Here is an 11191-nt window from a genome sequence, read left to right on the forward strand (position 1 = left end):
CTTTCCTTCCTTCTCCTTTTTTCTCATTGTGTGTGCATGGGTTTTTGAGTGAATGTGTGTGTGTGTGTGTGTGTGTGTGTGTGTGTGTGTATGTAGGTCAGAGATCAACACCAGATGTCTTTTCCTTTGCTTTCCACACAGCATTTTTCGAGGCAGCGTCTCTTACTGAACCTGGAGCTCATCAGTGTGCCTAGAAGGCTGGCTTGTGAGCTGTAGGAATCTTTCTCTTTCTGCTTCCCCAGAACTTGGAGTACAAGTTTTTACTACTACCTCTATGAATCTACATGACTCTCAGGGATAAAAACAGAACTGTAGTAATGCAAACAGTGTGGTATGGACACAAAACCAGATACAGTCATCAATGGAATAAAATAGAAGACACAAACATAAATCCACATACCCATGAACTCATGCATTTTGATAAAGAAGCCAGAAATACTTGCTGAAAAGAGAGATAGCCTATTCCACAAATTGTACTGGTCAACCTGGATGACTGCATGTAGACAATGCAAATAGATACATGTTTATCATCACGCAGAACTCAATTCCAAATGGATCAAAGAACTCAACATAAAAACAGATCTATCAAACCTTATAGAGGAGAAAGTGTGAAATAACTTTGAACTCATTCAGATAAGAAAAGTCTCTAAACAGAGTCTTCTCAATAGAGGAAAATCAATGGCTGAGAAACAAAGAAATGTTCAATATCCTCAGTCATCAGGAAAATGCAAACCAAAACTACTTTGAGATTTTACCTGTACTGGTCAGAATGATAAAGTTCAACAAAACAAAGGACAGCTCATGGTGGAGAGGTGTTGTCAAGGTTTCTGTACTGCCCGGTTCCTGCAATCTTTATGTGCCAAAGAAATCACACAGAGGTCTACATTAACTATAAACTGGTTAACCCTTTAGCTCAGGCTTCATATTAACTCTTATAACTTATATTAGCCCATTATTCTAGTATATGTTAGCCACACGGCTCAGTACCTTTTTCAGCGAGGCAGCCACATATTGCGTTCCATTCCCAGAATTCTCCTGTTCTTGACCCACCTCTGCTTCCTATCTGGTTGTCCTGCCTATACTTTCTGACTGGCTACTGGCCAATCAGTGTTTATTTAAAATATAATTGACAGAATACAGACCATGGTCCCATACCAGATAGGATGTGGATAAAAAGAAATACTTTGCTGGTGGGACTGAAAACTTGTACAGTCAGCATGGTAACCAGTGTGGAGATTCCTCAGGAAAATGGAAATTGGTACATCTTAAAATCTAGAAGAATGGATAAAGTAAATGTGGTACATTTACCCAATGGTAGAGTAATACTTTACCATTAAGAAATGACATCATGAAAGTTGGAGGCAAAAGGACTTAAACTACAAAAAAAATACTAGAAAAATATGGACTAGAAAATAATCATTCTGAGTGAAGCAATTCAGACCTAGATAGGCAAATATGCATGCATTTGTTTATGTGTGGATATTATCTCTAATGTTAATCATAACCAGGGTATAATCTATAGAACCAAAGAGGGTGGGTATAGAATAAGGGATTATAGAGAAAAGATAGATCTCTACAGGAGAGGGAAATAGAATGGATAATTATGGGTAAAAGGGTGCAGGTATGTGAGGATTGAATGGGGGGACTTGTAGGAGGGTTGTGAGAGGGGATGTGGGAAAAGAGGTAAAATCAAGGGCCATTTGAGGGGCAGTTATGGAAACCTAATACAGGAGAAGCTTCCTAAAATATATACATTTATGAACATAATCTAAATCATTTCCAAATAATTGGAGAAACAGAATGCTATCTTGGCTTTTCTTGTCACAAAATGAAGCTTTCATTATCAGGAATGGGCACATATAATTAATTTGTTGGCCAAATGAGTTCTATGGGAATCCCCCAAATACCCAGGCTGTTGTTAAGAATATTGGTTACTCTCCATGACTAACAGGTTTTATTGGTGAAGACAACACCTACACTTCTGTAGGAATTCCTATCACCAGTAACCTTTAAGTTACCTGCCCACTTGGGCGTGGCTCTTATACTCTTTCTTCCGATGTGAAATGCACGTCCGGCCTCTTTTCTGGCTGCAGGATTCTGCTGCTGTCCCTGTTTCAGCAGAGGATTGTGATCTGTGACTCCACCCTTTAATATATATCCCTCTATTATACTCAACTCTGAGTTAGTGTGGGATTTTTTTTAAGCATCCTTCTTCACTACATTGAGCTTCACTACTCATTGAACATGGAGAAATTGAGCTGGTGCCTACATAGAGCCTTCACCCATACACTCTAGTGTCTTTGCTACAGAAAGGTTCTCTGCACACAACCAAATGAGAAATGTAAGTAACAACTCAGCTACAAACTCTTTGATCTACAATGGTGTCCTGCCAGTAAGATATACTAGTGCAAATAATGGCACAAAGCTAGTGAGAGTAATCAGCTTTTATTTGATTTGACCGAAGGCCCACTCCCTGAGTGGAACCTATACTTAGTTCTGCTTGGGTGACTAGGAACCTGAAACTACATGGCCCAGGGTCTAGTCATGCTTAGGTATAGTCTATGTTTCTTTTTGGTAATGATGCTCCAGAAAGAACCCTGGGCCTTTTTCAATGCATCCTCTAGGGACCAAGAACTACCCTGAGTTGTTCCTTAACCATGAACTTGCTCGTGATACTTGTATCTCCTGTCCAGTTGTATTCCACTCGCCTTAGTGTTTTTCTCTTGCATGCCTCTCATGAACAAGGCTCTCTCTATTTCTACATATTTAACAGTAAGAGGAAATGAAGGCATATGGGCTATTTGATCAATGAAAATATGATACATTCTGAGTAACGTATAGTCAATAATTATGAAATGATTTATTTAGCATAAAGCAATACTATTTCACATGGTGAAATGAAACAGAAGCTAAATACATACTTATATAGTCAATATGAGTCATGAGTTTGCTGCCTTATCAGATACAATCATGAGATATTTGAAATTTGTTGCCTTAAAATATTTATAAAATTATTGTGCTATAAAATATTTATATATCATATTATTGATGGTTTGAATATTAACAAATTTGTATAAACACATTAAATGCAGTTAATTATAAAAAGACATTTAGTTAACTTGGTTATCTTTCATACATTTGTGCTGCAAATATCTTTTCTATATATGGTAGTCCTTTTCCTACCATTTGTACAGACGAAGACTGACCTACATTTGATGCTCTGTCTCTTCCCCATTGAGGGGCAGCTGGTACCTTGCAAAATGCAGTCATTTCATTTTATCTGGGCATTAACTTCTGCCATCTGCTGTGTAGGTTTTCCAGTGGTCCAATGCCATGATAGAACATTTGAAGTTATGCTTCAGGGTATCTTTAAAAACATTTTATTTCTAATCTCCCTGTTTGTAGGTAACCTATTTCACTCATCACACATAAAATGTTTGAACATCCTGTGCACATCCATCCTCCCCATGGTTCCAACTCAGTCGTCAGTGAAGCAGCACACATTCAGTGAGTTCCAATTATCTGCAAGACACTGAAAAGTACCTGCATTGTATCAAGTTTCAGTCAGGCTCATTGGCTGTATTCCAGCATCTCCTTTTTGGTAATTTCATCTTCTCATTTGGTGATGAGTAGGGCTTTTAGATGTTGTTCGTGAACTGTTCAAGGACAGAATGGTTCATTTATATTAACTATTTTACAACAATAGAAAAGTGGAAAATTATTTAAGAAAAAATCAGTGTTTTTAAAATTAATTAATTAATTGATTTTACATACCAACCATAGTTTCCACTCTCTCTTCTCTTCTCATTTCTCCCCCACCTCTTTTCCACCCTATTCTTGCTCTATCTCCATTCAAAGTGGTAAGGCTTCCCAGTGGAGTCAACAAAGCATGGCATATCAAGTTGAGGCAGGACCAAGCTCCTTCCCCTTGAATCAAGGTTGGGCAAGACATTCCACTATAGGGAATAGTTTCCAAAGAGCTAGCTTATGCATCAGGGACAGGTTTTCAACCTACTGCTAAGGGCTCCACAAACAGACCAAGTTATACAACTGGCATCCAGATGCAGATGGTGAAGGTTGATCTCATGCTGGCTCCCTATCTGTCAGTCCAGTTCCTGTGAGCTCCCACAAGCTCAGGTCAGCTGTCTCTGTGGGTTTCCCCATCATGATTATGACCCCACCTTGCTCATATAATACCTCATCCCTCTCTTCAACTGAAATCCCAGAACTTAGTCCAGAGATTGGTTGTGGATCTCTGCATCTCTTTCCATCAGATACTGGATGAAGGATCTATGATGACAGTTGGGGTTTTCACCAATCTGATTACAGGGGAAAGTCAGTTCAGGCACTCTCTCCAGTCTTGCTAGGAGTTTCAGCTCGGCTCATCCTTGCGGGTTCCTGGGAGTTTCTCTGATGCCAGGTGTCATGCTAAACGCATAATGGCCCCTGCTATCAAGATATCTCTTTCATTACTGTCTCCTGTCCTGCCCCCAACTCAATCATCCTGATTCATTATGTTCCTACGCCTTCCCTTCTACCTCCCACCCAGGAAATCTCATCTATTTCCTCTTCCCAGAAAGAGCCACAAGTTCCTCTTAGGGTCCTCATTATTACCTAGATTCTTTGGGACTGGGGATTGTAGCTTAGTTATCCTTTGCTTTACATCTAATATTCACTTATGAGTAAGCATATGCCATGTTTGTATTTCTGGGTTACCTCACTCAGGATGACTTTGTTGCTAGTTCTTCCATTAGCCTGCAAATTTCATGATGTCCTTGTTTTATTTTTCCCCTCTGAATAATACTCCATTGTGGAGATGTACCACATTTTCTTTATCCATTCTTTGGTTGAGGGGTGTTGGTGGAAGTTTCCTTTCTTGGAGTCTCTTGGCCCCAAATACGAAGGAACCACTTATCAAATTACCACACAGAATTTAATACTACTTGTATTCAATGATGTTCAATATATACTGATGTTCAATCAGTAGCTCTGGCTTATTATTAATGGGTTCTTACATTTTAAGTTAACCAATATTCCTTACTTATGTCCTGCCATGTGGCAACAACTTTTCTCAGTACTACATGCCCACCTTGCTCTCTCTGCATCTGGCTGGTATCTCTTGACTCTGCCCTTTTCCTTCCTTAGATTGGTCACCCAACTTATACTTCCTGCCTGGTTATTGGCCAATAGCGATTTATTAAGCCAATTTGTGTGACAAATCTTTACAATGTACAAGAGGATTTTTCCATAGTAGAGGGGCATCTAGGCAGTTTCTAGGTTCTGGCTATTACAAATAATACTGCTATGAGCATAGTTGTGGTTTGATGGAGCATCCTTTGGGTATATGCCTAAGAGTAGTATCACTGGGTCTTGAGATAATTTGATTCCCAGTTTTCTGAGAAACTGCCATACTGATTTCCAAAGTGGCTGTACAAGTTTGCACTTCTATCAACAATAGAGGAGTGTTCCCCTTACTTCACATTGTCTCCAACATAAGCTGTCCTCAGTATTTTGGGTCTTAGCCATTCTGACAGGTGGAAGATGGTATCTCAGAGTCATTTTGATTTGGATTTCCATGAAAGCTAAGGAGGAAAAAGAATTCTTTAAGTGTATCATAATATTTGAGATTCTTCTTTTGATGAGTCTCTGTTTAAATCTGCACCCCATTTTAAATGGGATTATTTGGTAATTTTATATATAGTTTTTTTGAGTTCTTTATATATTTTGAATATCATTCCTTTGTCAGATATAGGGTTGGTGAAGATCTTTTTCCATTCTGTGGGGTACTATTTTGTCTTAATGATAATGTCTTTTGCCTCACAGAACCTTTCCAGTTTCAGGAGGTCCCATTTATCAATTGTTGATTTCAGTGTCTGTGCTACTGGTGTTATATTCAGCAAGCAGTCTCCCATGCCAATGCACCCAAACCTACTTTCCACTTTCTCGTCTATCAGCTTCAGTGTAACTGGATTTATGTTGAGGCCAGTGATCCACCTCGACTCGAGTTTTGTGCAGGGAAATAGATATGTATCTGTTTGCATTTTTCTACATGCCACCATCTAGATGTTCCAGCAACATTTATTAAAGATGTTTTCATTTTTCTATTGTATATGTTTCGCTTCTTTGTCAAAAAATGTCAAAAATAAGGTGTTTTTAGGTGTTTTGATTTATGTCAGGGTCTTCAATTTAATTACATTGATTCATGTGTCTGTTTTTTATGCCAACACCAAACTGATTTTATTTATATTACTCTTCTATAGCTCTATAGTAGAGAATGCATCCAGAAGTTCCTTTATTGTACAGGATTGTTTTATCTATTTGGGGTCTTTGGTTTTTCCATTTGAGGCCTGAGGAGAATTGTGTTGGGATTTTGATGGGGATTTCATTGAATCTGTAGATTGCTTCTGGCATCAGTAGTGCCATTTTTATTATGTTAATCCTACTGATCCATGAACATGGGAAGTCTTTCCATTTTCTGATCTCTTCCCCAATTTCTTTCTTCAAAGACTTAAAATTCTTGTTATATAGGTCTTTCACTTTTTTTTGGTTTGCATTACCCCAAGACAGTTTATATTATTTTTAACTATTGTAAATAGTGTTGTTTCTCTATTTTTTCTCGTCCCATTTATTATTTGTATATCAGAGAGTTACTGATTTTTGTTAAGTTAATTTTGTATCCTGCGAAATTACTGAAGGAGTTTATGAGCTACAGTTCTCTGGTATAATTTTTGAGATCAAAAGTGTTTATTATCATATCATTTGCAAATAATGAAAGCTTGACTTCTTCTTTTCCAATTTGCACTTCCTTTTGTTGCCTTATTGCTCCAACTAGAACCTCGAGCACTATATTGAATAGATAAGGAGAGAGTGCACAGCCTTGTCTTGTTCCTTATTTTAGTGGAATTGCTTTGAGTGTCTCTCCATTTAATTTGATGCTGGCTGTCAGCTTGCTGTATATTGACTTCATTATTTAGGTATGTTCCTTGTATCCCTGTTCTCTCCAGAACCTTTATCATAAAGAGTTGTTGGAACAATGCAACAAAGTGTTGGTTCCGTGAGGAAATCAATAAAATAGACAAACCCTTATCCAAGTTAACCAAAAGGCAGAGAAAGAATATCCAAATTAACAAAATCAGAACCAAAAAGAGGACATAAAAACAAACTTCAAACGATGGGAAGAGGAGAATTCCCTAAATGACTCATAGAACACTCACAGCTGATACAAGATTTGAACTACAATCCCCAAAATGTAACACAGACTCATTTTTTTTTTTTTTTTTTTGTTAGCGCAGGCGTCTTTTTAACCACACGCGCACGCGCTCTTCAAGTTTCCGGGACAAGTCCGTTTATTTCTCATAGCGGGAGACGGGATCATGGCTGTCCTCCTTCGAGCCGTGCCAAGGTTTCAGGGGCCAGCTGTGTGGGGGAGACCTCTTCATCGACTGTGGTGCTGCACTGGGCAGGGAGATTCCAGAAGGTGGGTGGGGAGCACGTCCCCCACCTCACAGGAGAAGCCACCAGGCACAGAGACTGAAAGATTCCACACAATCTACCGATTCAATGCCATCAGAACACTTGGGTATGTGTCTCGGCGGAAGTTGGCACAGACAGCCGTGACTGTGATAGCCCTGCCCCCGGGCTTCTACTCGTACTCACAGGGCCTCCTGACCCTCGATTCACTCTGCCTGGCCAGTGGGATTGCCTGCTTTGCCCTGGCCATGCTGTATTGGATGAGCTACTTCTTCAGGAAGTTGGTGGGCATCCTGTATGTGAATGAGTCAGGTACCATGCTTCGAGTGGCCCACCTGACCTTCTGGGGACGGCGACAGGACTCATACTATGCCGTGTCAGACATGGTACCCCTGACAGAATCCAAGGCCCAGGCCCAGGATATGTTTGTACGCATCCAGCAATATAGTGGCAAGCAGACCTTCTATGGGCAAATCCTGGACAAAGAACGTTTCTCACAAGTGTTTGGAACCCTGACCAGACTCAAGTAAAGAACAGCAACTAGGCCTCCCATATCCCTGGTTACACCGGATTTTAGAGGGGAAGGCCAGAACATTGATGAGGCAGAAGCTAATAACCAGGGGCTGGGACTGAAGCTCTGCTGGTAGACTGCTCGTCTATCACGCAGGAAGTAAAACCCTGGGTTCAATCCCTAGAGCTGCATATAACCAGGCACAGAAGATGGAAGCAGATGAAGAAGAGGTTCAAGGTTGTTGTGGGCCAAAAAAGATGTTAACCACCTTTAGGAAAAAGCCCTTGGGGGAACATTTTGCTCAATAGGGCATTCTAACAGATAGTGGCTAGAAGTTTCTATGAAGAGGTACTTGGAGGAATGCTATGCCAAGATCACTGAGGCAGCCCACTGCTATGAAACCAGAAGGCAGGAAGGTTGGCAGAGGAACACAGACTAGAGTCTGGAGACTTGGGTTCTACTGGGACTTCAGCTCCTTGACCTGGGGCAGGGTATTAAGTCACTGAGCCTTGAATTGCACTCTGTGAGATAGAAGAGCCGCCTTCTCTTGTGGTGATGGATGTGAAAATAGCCAGTAATGGCTGAGACTGGACATGTAGCTGTGTGGTAGAGCTCTAGCATATATAAGGCCCTAAGTTCCACCCTCAGCATCACAGAAAAGACATACCAGTACATGCTGGTGCTGTGCCAGGGCAGCAGCCCAGAGTTTACAGCACCGAGGGAGGCTTCCAGGCGGCCTGTGCACTCACCAGCTAGCTCGGCGGCTAGTGCTGAAGCCTAAAGTGGGCTTCTTTTTCTCCCATCAGGAAGTCACTATGATGTGGGATGTCCTTCTGTATATGTGTTGTCTTATTGGTTGATGAATAAAACAGCTTCAGCCTATGGTAGGGCAAAATAAACTCTGGGTAACTGTCCAGGCATCGAAATGTCTCTGTCAATTCTAGAGTTTTGGAAGTTGCTTACAAAGGTAATATATCCTTCTGGGGTCTTTAATGGAGTTAAAGACTAGATAGTTATAGCTTTTCTTAGTTATGATTAAAGATAAATTAGATATAAAACTTTAGATTCACAAGTATTATAACTAATTTTTCCTTGTTAACTGTTGTATATGTAATTTTTGCTATGTTAAAACTTTCCTTTTTAATTAGACAGAAAAGGGCAGATGATGTGGGATGTCCTTCTGTGTGTGTTGCTTTTATTGGCTAATGAATAAAGCTGTTTCAGCCAAAAAAAAACCCAAAAAACAAAAAAACAAACTTCAAGGGTATACAGAGAATCATTAGGTCATATTTCATAAAACCTGTACTCCATAAAATTGGGAAAAGAAATGGACAACTTTCTTGATAGGTAACACATACCAAAATTAAATCAAGATTAGATAAACAATTTAAATAGACCTATAACCCCTAAGGAAATTGAAACAGTCAGTAAAAGTGTCTTAACTGAAAAAAACAAAACAAAAATCAAATCAAAACAAAACAAAACAAAAAGCAAACCCAGGGCCAGATGGTTTCGGCACAGAATTCTATGAGAATTTCATAGAAAAGCTAATGCTTGTACTCCTCAAATTTTTTCTGCATGATAGAAACAGAAGGAATATTGCTAAATTCTTTTTATGAGGCCACAGTTACCCTGATAACCAAACAAAACAAAGATGTAACAAAGAAAGAGAATTACAGACCAATATCCCTCATGCACATTGATGCAAAATACTTAATAAATACTGGCAAATCAAATCCAAGAACACATAAAAAAATCATTCACCATGATCAAATAGCTTCATCCCAGATATTCAGGGATATGAAAGTCAACATATGAAAGTCTGTCGATGTAATCCATAATATAAACAAACTGAAAGAAAAAGAGCACATGATTTTCTCAGTAGATGCTGAAAAAGTGTTTGAAAAAGCAAAGAAGTGTTTTAATGATAGTTGGAATGGGTAAAATTATTATGATAGATAACTGTACTATAGTTTTATTAAATGTAATTGTACAATGTTCTGGGGAGACATTTCATAGCTAAGAGTGTTTGCTGCTCTTGCAGAGAATTGGAATTTTCCCAGAACCCACATCAGATGGTTCACAGCAACATGTAATTCCAGCTCCAGGGTATCCTCAACATCCTCTTCTGACCCACATTGTCACCTGCACCTAAGTATGTCCTCTCTCTCTCTCCTTTACACACACACACACACACACACACACACACACACACATGCACATACGCACACATGTACACAAACACACACTTTATAATAAGACAAGATACAGGGATCTTTTCTTTCCATTTTTTGAGGCTTCTCTTCTTTCCTTAATCTTTTGAGTACAGATTTTTATCTCATAGGATACATCCTCACACAGTTTCCCATCCCTCCACTTCTCTCTACCCCCTTCCTGATCCACTCCCTTTCCTTTTCCCTTCAGAAAAGAACAGGCCTCTATGAGACAACAACCAAACATGACAAAACAAAATACAACAAGACGAGGCAAACACTCTCACACTGAGGCTGTACAAGGCAACTCAACTGGAGGAAAAGAGTCTCAGGAGCAGGTAATAAAGTTAAAATCTGCTATACTAATAGAATGATGTCTTGTCCAGTTGTCATCAGAGTATCTTTCATCAGCAGCAGATGGGAGTCGGTGTAGAAACTCACAGTCACACATTATGCAGGGAGAGGGAGAGTCTAATTGGAGGTCCTCATCAGATTCCTCCTCTCAGAGCACAAGGAATTTCATGGAAGAGGGTGCAGAATGATTGTGTGATTCAGAGGAGATGGAGGACACCAGAACACAACCCATCGAATCAAGTAGATATGGTCCATATGGGCTCAAAGAGACTGAAGTGATAGGCACAGGGCCTGTATGTGTCTGCACCACATACTCTGGGTATATTTTGCAGTAGTCAACTGCAACTTGCAAGTTGGTGGTTTTGTGGTACATCTAACTGTGGGAGCAGGAGTGTCTTTGACTCCTTTGCCAGAAATTTTTTCAGGATGAGTTCTGAGATTATAACTAGAAACCAAAAGTCTTAGGATTCTGCACAGTGATATGCAATGAAAAATTAATCTCCCTGTTTTAAAAAATTTATCTGAATTCTTTAAACTATAATTTTAACACACAAAAGACAAAAGTCTTCATAATTATAACTTGTGGTATAATAATGCACAGAAAATTGTCTACACATTGCTAATATTTTAATGATGTGCTATT

At 39.5% G+C, this 11191-nt stretch overlaps 1 pseudogene; it reads left to right on the plus strand.

The window, feature by feature from the left end:
• The first annotated feature begins 7174 nt into the window (after window positions 1-7174).
• LOC148121132 (transmembrane protein 186 pseudogene) lies at window positions 7175-9224 on the plus strand (annotated as a pseudogene).
• The last annotated feature ends 1967 nt before the right edge of the window (window positions 9225-11191 follow it).

Source organism: Myodes glareolus, chromosome 8 (assembly GCF_982192425.1).
Source record: "Myodes glareolus chromosome 8, mMyoGla1.1, whole genome shotgun sequence".
Classification (NCBI taxonomy): Eukaryota; Metazoa; Chordata; class Mammalia; order Rodentia; family Cricetidae; genus Myodes; species Myodes glareolus.